This window comes from Danio rerio, chromosome 25 (assembly GCF_049306965.1).
Source record: "Danio rerio strain Tuebingen ecotype United States chromosome 25, GRCz12tu, whole genome shotgun sequence".
NCBI classification, from domain to species: Eukaryota; Metazoa; Chordata; class Actinopteri; order Cypriniformes; family Danionidae; genus Danio; species Danio rerio.
The window spans coordinates 40349830-40368180 of NC_133200.1; the positions used below are offsets into that span (position 1 = coordinate 40349830).

At 36.5% G+C, this 18351-nt stretch overlaps 1 protein-coding gene and 1 long non-coding RNA gene across 14 annotated transcripts in view; one reads left to right on the plus strand and one right to left on the minus strand.

The window, feature by feature from the left end:
• zgc:113516 overlaps window positions 1-18351 on the minus strand; it is a 55837-nt gene that overhangs the window by 8846 nt on the left and 28640 nt on the right. For 2 of the 13 annotated variants that reach the window (XM_073942039.1, XM_073942035.1), the window contains exons 19-22: window positions 3477-3648; window positions 1853-1908; window positions 1220-1723; window positions 895-1092 (exon numbers count right to left, since the gene is read on the minus strand). The gene's annotated coding sequence lies outside the window, so the exon portion shown is untranslated. Of the gene's footprint in view, window positions 1-894; window positions 1093-1219; window positions 3649-18351 lie in introns of those variants that run through there. The other 11 variants (XM_073942053.1, XM_073942050.1, XM_073942033.1 and 8 more) reach the window with 8 other exon arrangements.
• On the plus strand, window positions 13513-18316 carry LOC141381039 (uncharacterized). The gene is made up of 4 exons (XR_012400573.1): window positions 13513-13722; window positions 13861-13904; window positions 15843-15982; window positions 16059-18316. It is a non-coding gene; the product is annotated as an uncharacterized lncRNA (long non-coding RNA).

The following is an 18351-nucleotide window of genomic DNA, read 5'->3' on the forward strand; positions in this document are numbered from 1 at the left end:
AACAGTGTAGATCAGTATTAATGTGCACTCTAAACCCGGATAAGTTGAGTTTATTTAAAATAAATAAATGAGGAAACTGGCTGCCCTAAAATTAAGCAATGAATACTTAAACTAGAGTGAGCTCTACTTAAAAGATAAGAGTTGTTCTAACACTATAAGCTGAATACACTTAATGATTAATTAGTGTCAGTTTACTTAGCCTCTGTTAGTGCATTAAAATAAACTCAAAAGTGATACAGAGGGGTGTTTATTTAAATTTCTTTTCAAAATACAACAAATCAATGCAAATGCTGTGCAATACAACTTAAATTAGTTTGCCCACATTTCTCTCAAATGCATTTACTGAAACGAGAGTGAATAACATTGAGCCCAGTCTTAAATGCTCACACTACATGTTGTTAATACCCTCAAGAAGATGAACGCGTGTTTTAACAGCTGGACTTGATGATAACTCAAACATTAGAAATTTACTCAAACCCAAGACAACTGGTTCTTGTTTTCAGCTGAACATAAGATTTGGAAAACCTGTAACCATTGACTTCCATGGTGTTTATTTTTCTCTCTATGGAAGTCAATAGTTACAGATTTCTAGCGCCGTTTAAAACATCTTTGTGTTCAACAGAAGGATGAAACTCAAACATGTTTGGAACAAGTGAAGGATGAGTAAAAGATGACAGAATATCCATCTGTGTGAACGACCCTTTAACATCAACATGTGAACAGTGCACACATGGGGTTCTACTATAAGCTAAAAAGATCTCCAAATGACTTCACTGAATGAATTTACTACTGTAACAGAAGTATACTGCATTACTGGACACAGTCATTTAGTTTCTCAATACATAAAAAATAAATGATAATTTAAATTATAAAGATCTGTAGCTGTGAGCTGACCTTCACACTGTAACAGCAAGATGACACTGATTTCAGAGCAGGAGATACACGAGTCCGAGAAGACAACAGAAGACTGGAGGCGGCAGGTGTGTATGAATGGTGAGAGATGATGAACACTCTGGATGGGGTAAGACGTGGACTTTATCGATGCAGATGATTCCTGTGGAAACTTGATAGTAAGGGTCCTCGTGAGAGATCCTATTGAAGAAAGAAAACCGAATGCAAATATGATGATGCTAGTTAAAGAAATCCGTGCTCAAAGCAGAAAATGGCAGAATAAGAGAGATGAAGAAAATATGTAGACTCATGTAGATCAACAACCCACCTCTGTCTGACACAAGAGCTCAGCCAACAGCTGACCAGCCTTTTCCTTTCCCTGAAGATGCTCAAATCTGGAGTAATTTTAAGAGCATTGTGGACGCTGTCAGGTTTTACCCAGCACTTGATATAAGTTGAAATAAACCTGAAATATAAAACAAAATAAAACAGTTAAGATCCTGGTGTATTTCTGTCCTGTGTGCTTAAATAGTTACAATCTATTTAAGATGTACAGGGCACACGTGAATTAAACCTCAGAACAATCGTCTGCAAAGCCACATGACGGACCGCTGAACTCAACTGCATCTGCACCCGCCAGTCGAGCAGGATCAGTGTGAATATAAGAGCTCTTATAAGGCAATAAATCTAGTAAATCAAAAACAATTGCTGTTGCAAACAAGGAAACAGAACAATTCTGGCTCATAGTTTCCATTTGTTAGTCCATAATCTTTTTTTCTTTCCAAAGTTAAAAGTACAGCACTTATATTTCTAATGCGGGCCTTCCTGCCATCTGAAACAAAAGAAAACAGTCAGAATGCATCTGTGTGTAATCGCATTAAACGTTCATTCAGCTTATTCTGTTCAAACAACGACTGCATTAATATTAAACGAATGTTAAAGTTTGTTTAAATTCACTCACCAGAATAAGTTAGGATTGTCCTCACGGCCTGTCTGCTCCACTGGAACCACAGCGTACTGTATGTGACCAACAGTGTTGAACAGGACAGTGTGAACCCCAAACCAGCGCAAAACTGTGATATAAAAGCTCAAAATAGCACGGACTGTTTAGCTTTATAATCACAAATACATCAGCTCTGGGGAAAAAGTGATAAGACTCAGCTGAAAATGCACCGTGTAATCGCCACATGAGTCAAACAGCACACAGTCACAGTCTAAGCTCTTTACGAGAGTTCAGACTTGCCGTCATTTCCATATTAACCGTGCAGGCAGGAGCAAACAAATGCACATCAGCTTGGAATGAGTTGAGTGAAAAATGCTTGTGCAGTGGAAATGCCACGACTATTACAGTTTTTCTCAGTGGCTTTGGTGCATTTCTCACGACACTATTTACCTCTGCACAACAGCTCATGCATTTCTCAACACAGTTAGTCATTTGTGCACATCACAGTAGCAGTTTCCCGTTCCTTCACACAAATTGCAGATGCTTCAGGACATGCATCAACTGCTTTCATACAACTCAGCTGTTTATAACATCATCATCTGCTTATGTCATGTCAGTCAAAATTACATAAACTTGTGAACGCTGAATAGTCACTCCATATAAAGCTAACAGTCCTCATTACATGTGTCAGTACATACACAAATGTTGAACTAATGTCAAAATCTGTCAAGGAAATTTTATAAAAAAAATGTATTTTTGTTTCTGAAAATGTCTTTAAAATTGAACAATTTGATGAATGATTTACAGAGCTGTGCATGTTGTAGGTTCAGTGCCAATATGTTCTGCAACAGTTCACAGTTGTGTACAGTTCAACCCAAAGGAAGCTTATGCTTGTTGTAAATAAGGGTGTTTATTCTTTTGCACAATGCTGTGAATAAATTAGAATTACAACGAGCGAAGGCAGTAAACATGTGAAACATACATATTCAGTGTCTTGTACTCAGATGCTTTACTAATGCAGTGAGGTCTGACTTTACTGTAGTTTTCAAATGGCTCTGCATATAGTATACAGTGCTGTCTGGAGCATTATCAGCAAGTGTCACCAACATCTGACTTTTTTTGCATTGATAAACTGTCCAGAGTGAACCGTCATAATGAAAACATGACACAGCCATTTCACTATTTTGTTCATAATGATGTCGGGACTTTTCATCTTGACACTGACACTGATTGACATGAATACTTGCTTTTGAGGAATGAGCTCTCCATTTTGCGCATGTGATGTGCTTTTGCAGGTTATCAGCTACAGGTTTTGCAGTTTGTACTAATGGTTTTGAGAAATGCATTAACTGTTGTGCTGAAATTCACTGGTGTTGAGAAACGCACCAAAGCAACTGAGAAAAACTGTAAAGCATGTTTTCACACAGTAAATCATCCGCAGAACACGCTTTACATACATTTAAAAAGGGATCGTGTCCATCACTCAAACCTTGCAGGTTAATCTGCGATCTCACATGCTAAATACACACAGCAGGTGTTTAAACAGGACCAGCGCATTTAAAGCGAAACATTTAAAACGGAGTTTACCTGTATTCACAAACAGACGAAAATAAACTGGATAAAATGTTTGCTGTATACTCACCACAGGTCTGAAAACTCCTGCAGCTGCAGCCACCAGAAGATGGCGTTACCTGAACAGCAAGTCAGGTTGGGGCAGGGGCCGTGATCCTCCTCTCCCAGAACCAAGTTTGCAGAGCTGTGACATCCAGGCAAACTTCTCCACCAGCTCCAACTGCAGCGGGACAAGTCCTGACCTGCACTCAAAAGACACGGGAAATATTACTGAATAAAACACACCAGCACAAGCTGTCTGAGCAAATGAGCTAAAGTGAAGAATACTGGCAGAAAATCACCAGGACATTCCCGGTTTCAAAACCATTTTAATCCACCAAAGAGCACGTCTGAAACCTGAAACACAAACCGGCCTGCAGCTTTCACACGCTCACTCACAAACAAACTTACATCAAGCAGAGAAAGAGCATGTCAGCATGGAAATGTTCAATACAAGTGCTGCATTGACTATTACTACAGAAGATTTGTCGAAATTGACATCAGAGATGACTTCAGAAGTAAAACATCTCAGACAAAAAAGATGGCATCGCTAGACTCAGAACAAAACTGCTGTCATTTTATTAATGAGAAGAGTATCAAGCAGGAACTCCATCAGTCTGAAGGACTGTGCTGATGTTGAGAAGCCCTGCATGTGTTCATCACCTCTCTGCAGGACTCCAGGATGACTTTAAAACAACAGCAACACTGTCTGATGGACTGGAAACATGGTTGTGCTTTGACGGTCATTAGCTGCACATTTGATTTCCCCGTTTAGAGTTTGCATTGAACACTTCTCTGAAATTATATTGAGCAGAATGTCTGAATATCCCAATATAAAACCAGCTTTACTCCCATTTCAGAGCCTATGACCACCATTATCCAGCAATATTTTCAAGAAATATCCAAGAAAAGACAACGTTTACTGCAGAAGTAATGCACAAAGTAAAACCGACACGGAAACAGAACTTCCCAGATTTTCTTTTAAGACAACAATATTTTTTTACTGGCCAATTAAATCAAAACATTAAGACAATCTGTGTAAAGCGTTGACTTTTAATTTGGTTCAAATGTTTGCAGAGTAAATAATTTAATCATTTTATTTGTAACAGTCCTACAGTGCCTTAGATTAACTAAATGCAAAAAAGCAAAAGTCAGAAAGTTAAAAATGAGAGATTTAATAATAAAAAGCTTGCCTTCATGTAGATGTGTACAATGAAAGAGCTCACACTTTAAACTCAACACCTGAACAGAAGAGGTAAAGCTGGTTTAATATTGGGATATTCAGACACTCTCCTCAATATAATGTCAGAAAAGCATTATTTGACAATTCTAAACAGAGAAATCATATTAGCACCCAATGACCGCCACAATACAGCATTATTTACAGTCCATTAGACAGTGCTGATGCTGTTTACAAGTCATTCAGACCCAATATTCAAATTAACATGGTAAACAATATAGAGACTGCGAAATGAACGACTGTGCGAATATAAACCAGCTGAACCTCAATCTGAACTGAACTGCGGTGAGAAACTGTTTAGCGACAGAATAATGACGGCCACATCTCATACTGAATAATGTTTTCCTCAGTCACTCAACACTAAAGCCACATCTGCAAGAGTTGAGGAAGGGGAAGATTTCTCCTTAACCCCGTTTATCAAATGGGCTTCTCTTTGGTTGTGCTGGTGGATTTTTGCCCCATTGACTTCTATTATAACAGCATTTTTTGATTGCAAAGCCATGACAGTATAATCAAGTGCTCTCGATTATTAATATAATCAAGTGCTCTCAAGGTTTTCCCTGTTGGAAAGAGCTACAGTTTGTGGTTATTACTGTTGATCATCAGTTTCCAGCATTCAGATAGGCCAGAGGAAAAAAAAGTTCTGGATTTATATGGAGTTATATGAAATTAAATGGCAAATCATAGTGCACATGCATGAATACATTTACTATGTTAAGGGTTCTCTGACAGCTGAGGTGCTGCTTTGTATTTTCTCTGATTTAAGATGTGCACAATGATCTCACTAAATTGCACAAAAACAAACAAAAAAAAGAACAGAAACTTAGTTTGCACTGCAACAGATGATCAACAGTAAAAATGACAAACGATCGCTGCTAAACCCACAAGGAAAACCAACGACATTTAGGTTGATGTAATAAGTTAGAAAATAAACAGTTAATGGAAGTCAACGGAATAAAAACAGCAGACACATGAACAGAGGTAACGCTGGTTTTATATTCACACATGCAGACGATCCCTTTCAGAATATCACTTCACAAGAGGATTCCTTGCAAACTCTAAACAGAGAAATCATATGATCAGCCAATGACCATCAGTACAGCATTGTTCAGTCAAACAAACAGGGCTCATGTTGTTTTCACGTCACACTTGGATTATTTCAGACCCAATACTCAGTGCCGTGGTCAACAATATGGGGAGACTCACGCTGTCACTGAATGAATGACTTTATACCAATATACAAAGCAAAACGTCATTCGCATTTAGCGCTGTATAACCTCAGTCAAAGTCAACATCTTAACACTTTCCTCAGTTTCCAGAACTTTAATCTACTAATAAATCCACGTCTCCTTTTAAACCATCAGTGTAATGTCAACAACTCAAAAGAAATTGATTGCCAAGCTTGAAGTGATGAAGATCTACTCTTGGTGAAAGTAAGATTGAGTCTGACTATAATCTAAAATCTACAACACACCCGATCTACAACACACCCGATTTACAACACACCCGATCTGCAACACACCCGATCTGCAACACACCCGATCTGCAACACACCCGATCTGCAACACACTCGATCTGCAACACACCCGATCTACAACACACCCGATCTACAACACACCCGATCTACAACACACCCGATCTACAACACACCCGATCTACAACACACCCGATCTACAACACACCCGATCTACAACACTTGATACCGTGTGACTTACCTTTGGACAAACTCTCAGGATTGAAAATTGAAAGACCAGAGGACAGGGTGGAGTGAGCTTTTATACCTGTGCTGTGGGGCATCATGGGAAGTGGAAGAGACCAAGTCTACAGGTGTGGGGGGGTGTTTTGTATTTTTTTATTTGTTCTTTTTTTTATGAATATGCTGAATCTGTGTGAACCGCTGTAGTGTAATTAAAGGCTCGGGTATCTACATAAAGTGTGTTATAGAGAGATGTAACTGTTCAGTGTGTGTGTGATTATTAGTGTTGTGTGTGTGTGTGTCAATGGAACTGTCCAGCAGTATAAAAGCACACAGGCTGCCGCTCTTCTGTTGGTCACTGTGAATTGGAGGCTGGAGTGTGAACATGCTGGAGCTGGAGCTGGAGCTGGAGCTGGAGCTGGAGCTGGAGCTGGAGCTGGAGCTGGAGCTGGAGCTGGAGCTGGAGCTGGAGCTGGAGCTGGAGCTGGAGCTGGAGCTGGAGCTGGAGCTGGAGCTGGAGCTGGAGCTGGAGCTGGAGCTGGAGCTGGTCAGTAGTCTTTGATAAATATCATGGTTTTTCTAGGCCTCTGATGTTGGCAGCTATAAATATGATTAATATATAACTGTGGCGTTTGTTTTTGCCTGTTTGTACAGTTCAAATGTTGAACAACACTGCTGTTTTCAGGTGATGGTCGTGTGCTCATGGAGTAGTGATATCTGCTGTGAGTCTCATTATGGCCTACACTTTTTGAATATATCATGAATTGGCTTAATCTAAATAATGTCTTCAAAGTTTTGCCAAAATAAAAACCGCAAGTGTTAGGTTAACTCTGGGAATTGTGTTTGAAAAACTTGCTTAAGCTGTACATTTAATATTCCAATTTCTAGAAGTATTATTCAATATAATACTTGAATGTACTATAATATGTTTTGCGTTTTTTTTAATTATTTTTTTAATTGCAATTTGGCTTTGCATAGTGTATGAATTATACATGTTTTGTTGTTTTCTTGTATGTAGTTGCCCCATTGCTCTATATTGGAATCATTAAAGCACAAATTGAGAGCGCAAAGCTTTCCCCAGTGTGAACACAGGTGAGACTTTTATGGATTTATATTGAGGCTGTGAAAACATTTGAATTGATGCAACACTCTTAATGTTGTGTAATGTTTACTTAGTATTATGTAATTACCATATAACCTTGTCTGTGTTTTAATACCTTGCATAATATTAAGGTAGATTTTTGGCACAATATTTAATGTTAAGCTGCTTAATTCCAAAGACCATTGCTGATCATGTTACTTTGAAATATTTTACTATAACTATAAACTGTACGGACTGTCCAGTCTAAAGGCTTTTTTCCCCACTAAGAATATTTTGGTAGTTTGATTGTAAGCCTGCATATTTATTTGTTATGTGAAAAGCTTAATTTTGAAAGTGGTTATGGATTTTTTTTTTAAACATTTAGTGAATTTTCTACTTTATACATTTATAATTTTAAGAGTATTAATAGTTAAACTTATTGTCATAAGTAGAGTTGAGGATTTAAGCAAAACCAGGATTCTGATTTTAAGAATTTTATTTTGGAAAACTTGATATTAAATGTTCTTTGTAAAATATTGTGAGAATTTTTGAAAATGAAAAAAGCATAATTATACACTTTAGAATAATTGACAGAAATAACTGAATGAAAATAACATTATATTAGGTGTTCATTAGACAGTAGTGGCCACCAAAAGACAGATAAAATATCCAGAAGTGTCAGAGCAAGGTTGATTGATCAATGATGCACCAGGAACAATCCTGAGAAATACAAATATGACCTGAGCTGGATTGGACCGGTCTGGACGGCTTGCAGATTCATTAAGCAGAAGCCAAGTGCTGTTGGTAAGATTGCAGCTTTGGTTTCTCGCTGGTTTTGGTGTTAAACTCTGAAAGAAGTCTTGCTGCAGAATTCAGTAGCGTGCTCAGCCTCTATAGAAGTGATGAAATGGAAGAGAATGCAGTGAACAGCTAAGCTGTAAGGATAAAATGATCTTAGAACTGATTTTAGACTTAATCTGGTATTTGAATTGATTAAAGCTCTAATCTAAAAATTAAGTGTCTAATAGCAAAGACTGAGGGTACAGAAGCTGTCAGTAACATTTTATGGGAATGAAAGCTAATGCAGAGGTACATTGGCAGCCAAATGCTCAGACTCTGATCACCCTAACTCTGCATCTTTTGCACAGGTCCAGTGCACCCAGGACTGCCCAGGTGTTGTTAGTACCAGTGTTGGGGTGAAGCAGACCATGTGTGCTGAAGGAAAGAGGGTTCTCTTCTCCACCACCGGTCTTCCATATCTCCACCCAGAAGTGCTTCACTCCTCTACAAGACTGGACATGATGCTCTTTGGCCACTTCACCCGGCAAGTCTGTGCTAAATCCACTCAGGGTGAGATGTGCACTTACTGTTTTCCTGCTGCTGAATGATTTCTCTCTGCAGGTCCTGCAATCTTGAATGCTGATGAGCTTCCGGTAGGGTCACCTGTTTAGTCATTGCACCTCGTTTTGCGTCGTCATTGCGTTGTTTCGTTCTTTCTGTTTGTATCATTTGTTATTTAGTCAATTAGTTAAACTTTTGCTTCATCTTATGTAGCCGTGCTACATAAAAAACTAAAGGTGTGAAGAGACGAGACGAGACGAGACAAAAAACAAAACAAAAAGTGGGTCACAAGAACAAGACAAGGGAAAAATACTAAGGTTCCTAAAAATCTAAAGATTTACCAAACAAACAAAAAACTTAAACAAGGTATGTGAAAACACGGTTAGTCCATGAGTCGAGACATAATGTTGGGTTCTGTGGAAATATAAATTTTTATCATCTAATTTCAAATTAACAATAATCTACGTATAACTAAAGTTATATTCTCTGGTTTTTAATTATTTTATTTCATTGACATGCCAGCTAGGAGGGTCATTTAACTTTTGTCTTTCTGATTAAAGGCTAAGCCAAAGTGATGCAATTATCAGTTTCACAGCATGGGGTGTCTATTGTTTACTCTTTTTCAATCAAATGGTCAGGAGGTTTTGTCTCCAGAACATAAGATCAGGCCGGAAAAAGCAGTTTACCCTGCCGACCACAACTATTAATTTGCATGCTTTGTTTAGCTAAATCCCCTCCTCCTAAGAACACAATATAGCCGTGAAATCTTTGTCTTAATTCAGACTTGTGTGAGACTTGTGAAAGAACTTGCAGACTGCGGGCCTCTAGTAGGCTCTTGCAGACACATTGGAAATCTAAAAGACGCTGTATGTCTGCAGATTAACCAACACGTCTCAATAAAGGAATTCTGCTTGTTTCGAGTCTCCTGGACTGGGTTCTCTTTTTTTTCACTCATTTATTTTTTTTTTTACAACAACTTGGTGCCGTGACCCGGATAGAGACTGAAATTATCAAATTCTCAACAATTTGCCACAAAGAACTGAAATTCAACTTGAACCTTCAAGATCAAGGAAACCTCTTCAGACGGAATCTTCAGCTCAACGGCAATTTGAAGTCACTCCGGACGTCACAAATTCTCAACTATTTGCTGACTGCAACCCTGATGAACATTGAAGACCTGAATACAAAGATCAGACCACTCCAGACTGAATCTTTTCAGCTCAACCTCGATTTGGTGAGTTTCACTCTATCAAAAGAACCATACAGACCAGTCTATACACATGGTTATTCTCTGCTCCATCAGAGAAAAGTTAACAAACAGCTGCAGGGTTTGTTTAACAAAAAGTTATCCTCTATTTCAATAGAGAAGTAACAGTTTATCCTCTGTTCAGACAGAGAAGCAAAGCCTTACGTGCTATTTTCTTTTATTTTGTTTAACCTCTGTTCAACCAGAGAAGTTTTAGCAATACAAGCTAATTTATGTTATCTCTTGTTCAGGCAGGAAGTTTTAGCAACATGTGCTAATATTGTTACCCTCTGTTTCGCCAGAGAAGAAATTACTACACTTTCATCTGAAAAGTTTTAGTATTTTTACTTTGTGATAATAAGCTCACAAAATGTTTAGACAGAATACAAGACTGATCACTACAACTGAAAAAGGTGGTTTAACATCTCCTTTATTGTCAGATCAGGATTTCAAATTGCTGCTAAGACAGCACATGGACTCAATAACAGAGTCAGACTAAATTTGACAAAGAAATTTAGCATTGACCCAGATGATGTTTGGACATTAGATGAATGCAAGAAAGTGCTTGATGCATACATTCGCAAAAACAATGTAAAAGGCATTATCTGCTGCTACAGAGAATTCAGTTTATCTCGAGCTAAACAACAAGCTCAAGCTAAATCAGAATTAGAGAAACAGATCCAAGAGCTTCATGCTAAAATAACCTCATTAACAAAACAACTGAACCTCAAGAAATCAAAAACTGACATTGAGAAGGCTAGTCAGCCTGATAATAAACATCCTGACTTACAAATTGTCTCTGAAACAGACATTTCCATCCAGTCAGATAGCGATTTACCTATAGGTTCAGTGGAGGTTTGTGGTGCCAGAAGATCTAAGAGAACTGAGAGTTCACACAACAACACTTCTGTTGTTCAAATTCAAACAGTTTCCAGAACACTAGGACCTAAAGAAATAAACAGACTGTCTCAAAGCTTACCATCAGCACGAACAAATTTTTCAGAGTTTAGCAGAGCACTAAACAGCAAAATGCGTCTTTATGACATGACATTAACAGAAGTCACCCAGCTAATGTCTCAAATTCTCACTGAATCTGAATTGAACAATTTTGAGCATACTGTGACCTCTAAACTACAACATGCCAGTAAGGATGATTTGAGAGAGGGTGTATTGAAGCTCTAAAGAACATTGTTGGCCCAAAGATCGACTGGTCAAAAGTGACTTGTTGTGTGCAAAGGAAAGATGAATCTGTGAATGAATTCACTGAGAGATTTTGTCAATCCGCCATAACTTACAGTGGATTAGCTGATAATTCGGACAGTGTGCTAGATGATAAGGGACCCCTAGTCCGCATCTGGTCAGATGGCCTTGCAACTGAATACAGACAAGCTTTGCCATTTCTTAACATCACCTGGTCTTCCACCACTCTCTATAATCTGAACAGTTTAGCTTTGTGGGAAAGAGACTCTTACATCAAAGACAGAGTCAGATTTGAAGCAGCTGCCACTAAGGTCAACACAGAAAAGACATCAAATCACAAATGTCTTAGGAAAAATATCTGTTGTCATTACTGTGGTAAAAAAGGACATTGGATGAGGGAGTGTAGAAAGAATAAAAAGAACTTTAAAGAGATGAACAGGGTAAATCAACTTCTGAACAGTTTGCTAAATGCCCTCAACATACCCCTCCCCTCATCACTAAATCCATTGAGCTGTCCACAAAGATGCTAACCATTTTTTGGCTGTAAGTGCTTAATGTCCCAGTTCATTTACAATTAAGGTGAAAGACTCTTTGTAAAAAGACACAAAGGAAACTTCTTCCTTTGTATTAGGGAACTCTGCTTAAGTCCACTCACAGCCTTGAATGTGTTTAACACATTTTCCAATCACTACCCATTCAATGTTATGATGTCTGATAGGACTGATATTTGTTGAATGATAGTTTGTGTCTCACATTTTAAAGTTTGCCCACCACACTCAGGGACAGAACAGGACACACAAACCAGTGAGGAGCCCAGGGCAGAACTGAAAGCAACAGGCTTCAGGGGCCGCACCCTGTGGTGAAGACTCCCTTTTTCCCCATTTATCCTCACCTCACTGTTTTATAGGTGTCATAACTTTAAGATTAGGAGACAGAAAATACACAACACTATACGATCACCAACTTAACACCACTATACGATCACCTGAATAACTAGACACACGAACTATGATCATACAAGTCTATGCATGAATACTGCTGGTCTGCTGTTTCCGTGTTTTCTTGTGTGCAGGTAAACACAAACACTGCATCTTCTCAAGAAACACTCTAAACCAGAGCATCACTACGGAGATCCATGAATGACAGGAAGTCATCAGATCAACTCTGTGCTGGAGAAGAACCACAAGAAACACACCTCACAAAACACTGAACACTATTCACAAGCCATGGACTTTCAGAAGATCTGCAGTTTAACTACATGATTTTTTGTGTCATCATGTAGGATTTATGACATTACAACTGATTGTCATAAACGTGTGAACAGTTTTGAAATCTACACTTACATCTACGTAGATATTGAAATGACACAGAATAAGTTAAATGTGCCTGTAACTTTTCAAGTTACATGACTGGAAGATGGGGCTTCTGTTTATCAAACAGAAGCCATTGAATGGTTTTAGGAAAGCTTACAAATTTATATTTTTTGTGAGTTTTAAATAACTCTCAAAGGGGGAACTGTGGAAATATAAATTTTTATCATCTAATTTCAAATTAACAATAATCTACGTATAACTAAAGTTATATTCTCTGGTTTTTAATTATTTTATTTCATTGACATGCCAGCTAGGAGGGTCATATAACTTTTGCCTTGCTGACTACAGGCTAAGCCAACCCAGATAGCATGCAGTAATCGGCCCGAGCTCGGCTGCCCTCCGCTGCCTCCGGCTCCGACTCGGCATCGGCGAGTGTTATCCGGGCAGAGTGCGGCCCGCAGCTCGCTCGCGCACATGCGGTTGTGATGCGGCTGTAAAGCACTGGCCCGATTCCGGTCAACCATATCCGGCCCGAGTCTGTCTGTAGAGTCCTGGCCACTTCTGGCAAGGACTCGGCTGATGGCAACCGATTAAGTTCTTATTTTATCTAGTAATCTGTTAGCTCCACGTTTAATGATAATTTGAGAACATATTCATGGTACGATAGCAAAAAAAAAAAAAAGAATATTTAGTGTGGATGGTCGCAATGTTTAGACGCAAACAAAACAATATTATTTATAAATAGATTATGCATGTCATCTAGAGAAAAACTGTAAAATTCGCTTATTTTTGAGATGGCACGCTCCTGTGCTGACAGTTTTTTTTTTTAAAGCAGAAGTTGGTTTCATAATAAACACATGCGTGACTAAACTCATGATCCAAACTCCATCCAGACGGTGGCGGTAATGCTCCAAAAAGCTGGTTGTCAACCACCATGGCACGAAGATCACAAGAAGAAAAAGTTTGGTTTTTCAAACGCGTGATTTTTTTTTTTTTCCCAAACCAGTTCAGCGCAAACCACGCCCCCTACGCGAAAACCCCACCCCGCTGCTGTGACACGCGCGATTTCATTGGGCAACGTTGTTACTTGTCGTCTGAGAAAGAAGTTCAGAGTGCACATCAATCAAGTTCGTCGTTAATGGATCTATCGTTGACAAACGGTAAACACTTCTTTCTTAATAATGTTTAATATTAATAATATAGTCATGGAGATGTGAGTGTATGTTTTTTTATCTCATTTTTTATAGTGTTCATTTTATTTATTTTATCTTTATTTTATTATTTTCGATCGCCCTCAGGAGAGTACGATTGTAGTGCCAAAGATCAAGCTGCGGATCTAAAGGTAAAAAATACATTGTTTTTTTTTCATTAAACACACAAATATAGTACACAGTCTTTCAAAAATTTGGGATCAGCAAGAATTGTAATTTTGTTTATAGAAGGATGCTTCAATTAATCCAAAATACAGAATGAAATAAATGCTGAAGTAGAAATAATGTGTTTCTTATTGACTGAAAACTAATTTGATTAGACTGTTTCCAACAATGATAATAAATCAGCATTTATAATAATTTCTGAACTATGGTGTGACACTTAAGACTAGAGTGATAATACTGATAATTCAGCTTTTCCATCGCAGGAATAAATTGACAATTTACATCAAAATATAAATATTATATAATAATATTTCAATAACATTTCACAATAATGCAACTTTCTGTATTTTTAATAAAGTGAATGCAAACTTGGTGAGCAAAAAAGCTAATGGTAATATTGATCTCAAACGTTTAAACAGCATTACAAGATTTATAAATCATATTAATTATTTTTATTACTATTATTGTAATAAACTTGGCTTACTGTAAAATTTTGGGATATCTCAGTTAAAATGCTTATAGGTGAACAGTCTTTCAGGTAAATTATTTCTACTTTTACAGAACTGGTTGCCTCTCGAGAGCAAATACCACTTCTGCCCTTATCGCTTAGGCCATACAAACAGTAAATTACATTTGGGCCACCCAAGTTTGAAGCAATTCTAAAAATTGCATTTAGAGATTTGGGAAGTAAAGGAATGGGTGAAAAAACTTAAGTGAGTCTTGAGTTAGTTGGAGAGTGGCAGTGACAAAACCTAAAAGGGACAATGTAAAATCAGTTAATTCTTTTTCACACTATATAAATGTAGCACACTGAAAATAACTTTACAGTAAATATTGTAAACATACATAATTCTACTTTTCAAAACATTTTAGATTCTTCACACAAACTGAGATGTTTATTAATCTATTTTGCTTTAGTGTGCCAGTTAGAAATATCAGTTAACATTGACTTTTAAAATGGTTTGTAATAGTCCAGTGAGATTTTTACCCTTGTGATGGCTCCAGTATTTGTATAAACCTAGGACAGGTCATATGGATAGATAGATTTTCAAATGCGCAGCCACAGTGATTCTGAAATCATATAGTCTCAGCCTCAGACATCATGCCAAGCAACTTCTGATGCATACGGCACACTTTTCTGGAAACATTTTTAAAGATCCTCAGTCGTCCTCTGATTAGTTTAAATATACAGGATTTCTGTGAGTCGACAGCGCACCTAGAAACAAGTCTGTGCAGATAAAATAGCTGCAATGATTATATTGATGACAGCACTTATTAATAAACGTATAACTTTCTGAGATATTTAGTGATTTACTGCCTGCATACTTGTCTGTTATTGTGAAGATCACTTTGTGATGATGGGCATTTATTAATTTGATTTAAATGCTGGATTATTAAAAGTATCCAATATTCACTGCATAAAAGCTTTAACACAAGATATTGATATTAACTTGCAGGTATGCTTATATATATATATATATATATTTTTTTATTATTTTTATTTTCTAATGGCAGTGTAAATCTTCAAATATTCTGTCATTTTGGTCATAAAGATAAGAGAATGACCATTCAAAGCAGCAACTGTTTTTTTTTATTTTTTTATTTGTGGATACTCACAAAACAACAAAACCTTGCTTTTATAGAACAAAGTAAACTTTCACTCACTTATCTCATCTGAGGTGATCTTAGGATGGGTAAAAATGCTTCATCAAAATAATGAATGAATCTGAGAAAAGTCTACATACATGTCCTACAGATTTCCGATATGTTTTGCTGACAGATAATTTTAGAATAATGCTGCATAATTGTTGTAAACGTTTGATATTTCTAAATGTAAAATAAAAATATCTAACATTTCTGCACACTTCGGTACACATTTAAACATTCATATTTTTTCTCTGTAGGCTCATTACAGGTGCCGCAACAATGTTCATGTTTGATCAGGCATGGCTTGTCAACAACGGCTGTCGAAAAACACATGCTGTGGGGTAAAAATGGGTTGCACTTTGGTAAAGACTGTAGACAAAAGGGGAGGATCAAGTAGGTGAGTTAGAAATGTCAAAATTGTACAAATTATTTTTTTTATAAGTTTCCTTGTGTGATTTGTTTTTATTTTTCAGGAACATTGATCCCCATATTCCCACTTACTCAACATCTGTGCGCTTGTACAATGTGCATTGAGGCACAAGGTTGTAGGGGTCACTGTAGTTGCCACCACCGTAAGAGTTAATGCTGTTGAGATGCCACCATGTCAGAGCCTGAGCTGCCAGTTGCCACCAGAGCTATTGCTGCCACATGCACCAGAGTTACTGTCTACAGAACCGCTCACAAAGCCTCAACCACAGTCAGACCCATTCCAGCAAAACTGCCAGAGCCTGTTGTGCTAGAGCTGGCAGATCTGCTGCTGCCATAGCCAACACTTCCAGAGCCACCGATGCCACCACCTGAGCTCCAAGATTGGCCACCTCTGCTAAAGCCAACTAACCTATGAGAGCCACTCTATTTCTAAAGTGAGGACAATTTATGCTTTATAAATCCCTAATAAATGACAATTAAAGGCTCAGTGTCTAATGAACAGTACATCTTTGTAATCCTATCTAAAAAATAAAATTACTGTAAAGTTTAAACATTGCCGAATAACAGGAGTGTCAAAATCCGACTAAAATTGGATAAAAAAAACAACCATATAATAATTTAACAATATATTTTGATACAACATTATAATGTTATTTAGCAAAGTTTAAACTGAACAGTAACTTTATTTTAGTTAAGATTGCAAAAATGTATTTTTAATTTGATGCAGATTCATTTATGTATTTTCAAATGATTAGAAATTAATAAGGTCGTGTTTTTTTTTTCTTTCCCTGATTAGAAAATAAATGAGCCTTTAATTGTTATTTATAAGGGATTTATAAAGCATAAATAGTCCTCACTTTAGATTAGGTCACAATACTGGATGAAGTTAAAATACTAAAGCATTTATAAACATACAAATTGATTATTAGTATATGCCTGAATAATAAGATATATAAATGTTACTTTGAATGGTTTATTAATTATTTACTTATGCATTCTGAATGAATTCTGAACTTTAAAAGCCACAAAGTACTCTCAAATAATTGGTTTGTAAATTATACAATACTTAAGTAAGTATTGAAAAAATTATTATTAACAAAGTATGAAAATACAATCATTAAGCACATTATAGTTGAGCTTATAAATCAGGAATAGAGCATTTGTATCTGTAGTTACAAACTGCTTACTAACTTCTGTTAATGTAGAGTTAATGCTTAACAAATAAGGAATTAAATTTGCTAATGCTTCATAAATTATTCATAGCGTGTAGTTATTATAAAGTGTTACCAAAATGGGTATCATTTATTTATTTTTTTATGGGAGGGCTCTAACAATGAATATTATTCCTGTCCAACTGATTATTCTCATTTTCTGGTCAGAAAAGTACATTAAAGGTAAAACAATAGGTACTGTGAGAGGAATCATATTATGATCAATTTTAACTTGTACAGCATTAAATTAAAGCCTTATTTGAAAGGCCTGCAGAACATATGTTTGTATCATTTGCAGTTATTAAATATCTTAACTCTAACAGGTATAGTTCAATATACTTTTGCTTCAGTTGATTTTCATCTGATATGCAGATTATGTGCAGTGTTGGGCAAGTTACTCCGAGAACGTAATACATTATTGATTATTACTAATTATCATTTAAAAATAAATACAATTGTATTTTAAATAACTTTTTTATTAAATTTAATTAAAAACTTAATTACTTAGTAAGTCATTTATTACTCAATATTATAAAAGAAATAAACCACAAATCCCAAAGCATAGACAATAGAAATAAATCTTTTAATTCTTTAAATTTGAGTCTAACAGGACCTTTTAGTTTCATTAAACATTATATATTTCAAATATTTTCAAATTTGATACCATTCATACAGACTATTAAGCATAAGTAAGTGTATATAAGTGTAATTGTTGGACAAATGTAACATTCTTTAATAAAAAAATTGTGTTATTTTGCAAAATATCTGAATTTTGACAACAAATTATACACATTCCTATCCCACTTTCTCTGAATTAATACCAGATATTGTCAGAATCAATCTTTCAATTTAACTATTTTATACTAGACAGCGAAATATAAAGTGGTTATGTTTGCATGCAGGGGCTGTGTTAAATTAATAATAATTTAAAAAGCTTTTAAAATAAATAAATATTATGTTTGTGTGTTTTTGCTGGTTTTTGTACTGAGTAATGTTTTCTCATTGTTAAGATGCTGTTGTGTGTGTGTTTACTACATGTATTTAGGCACTATTTTTATTCATTAAAAACACAGCTTTTTATATAAGCTGTAGATTGTTTGTACTACGTTTCATTTCATACACGCAC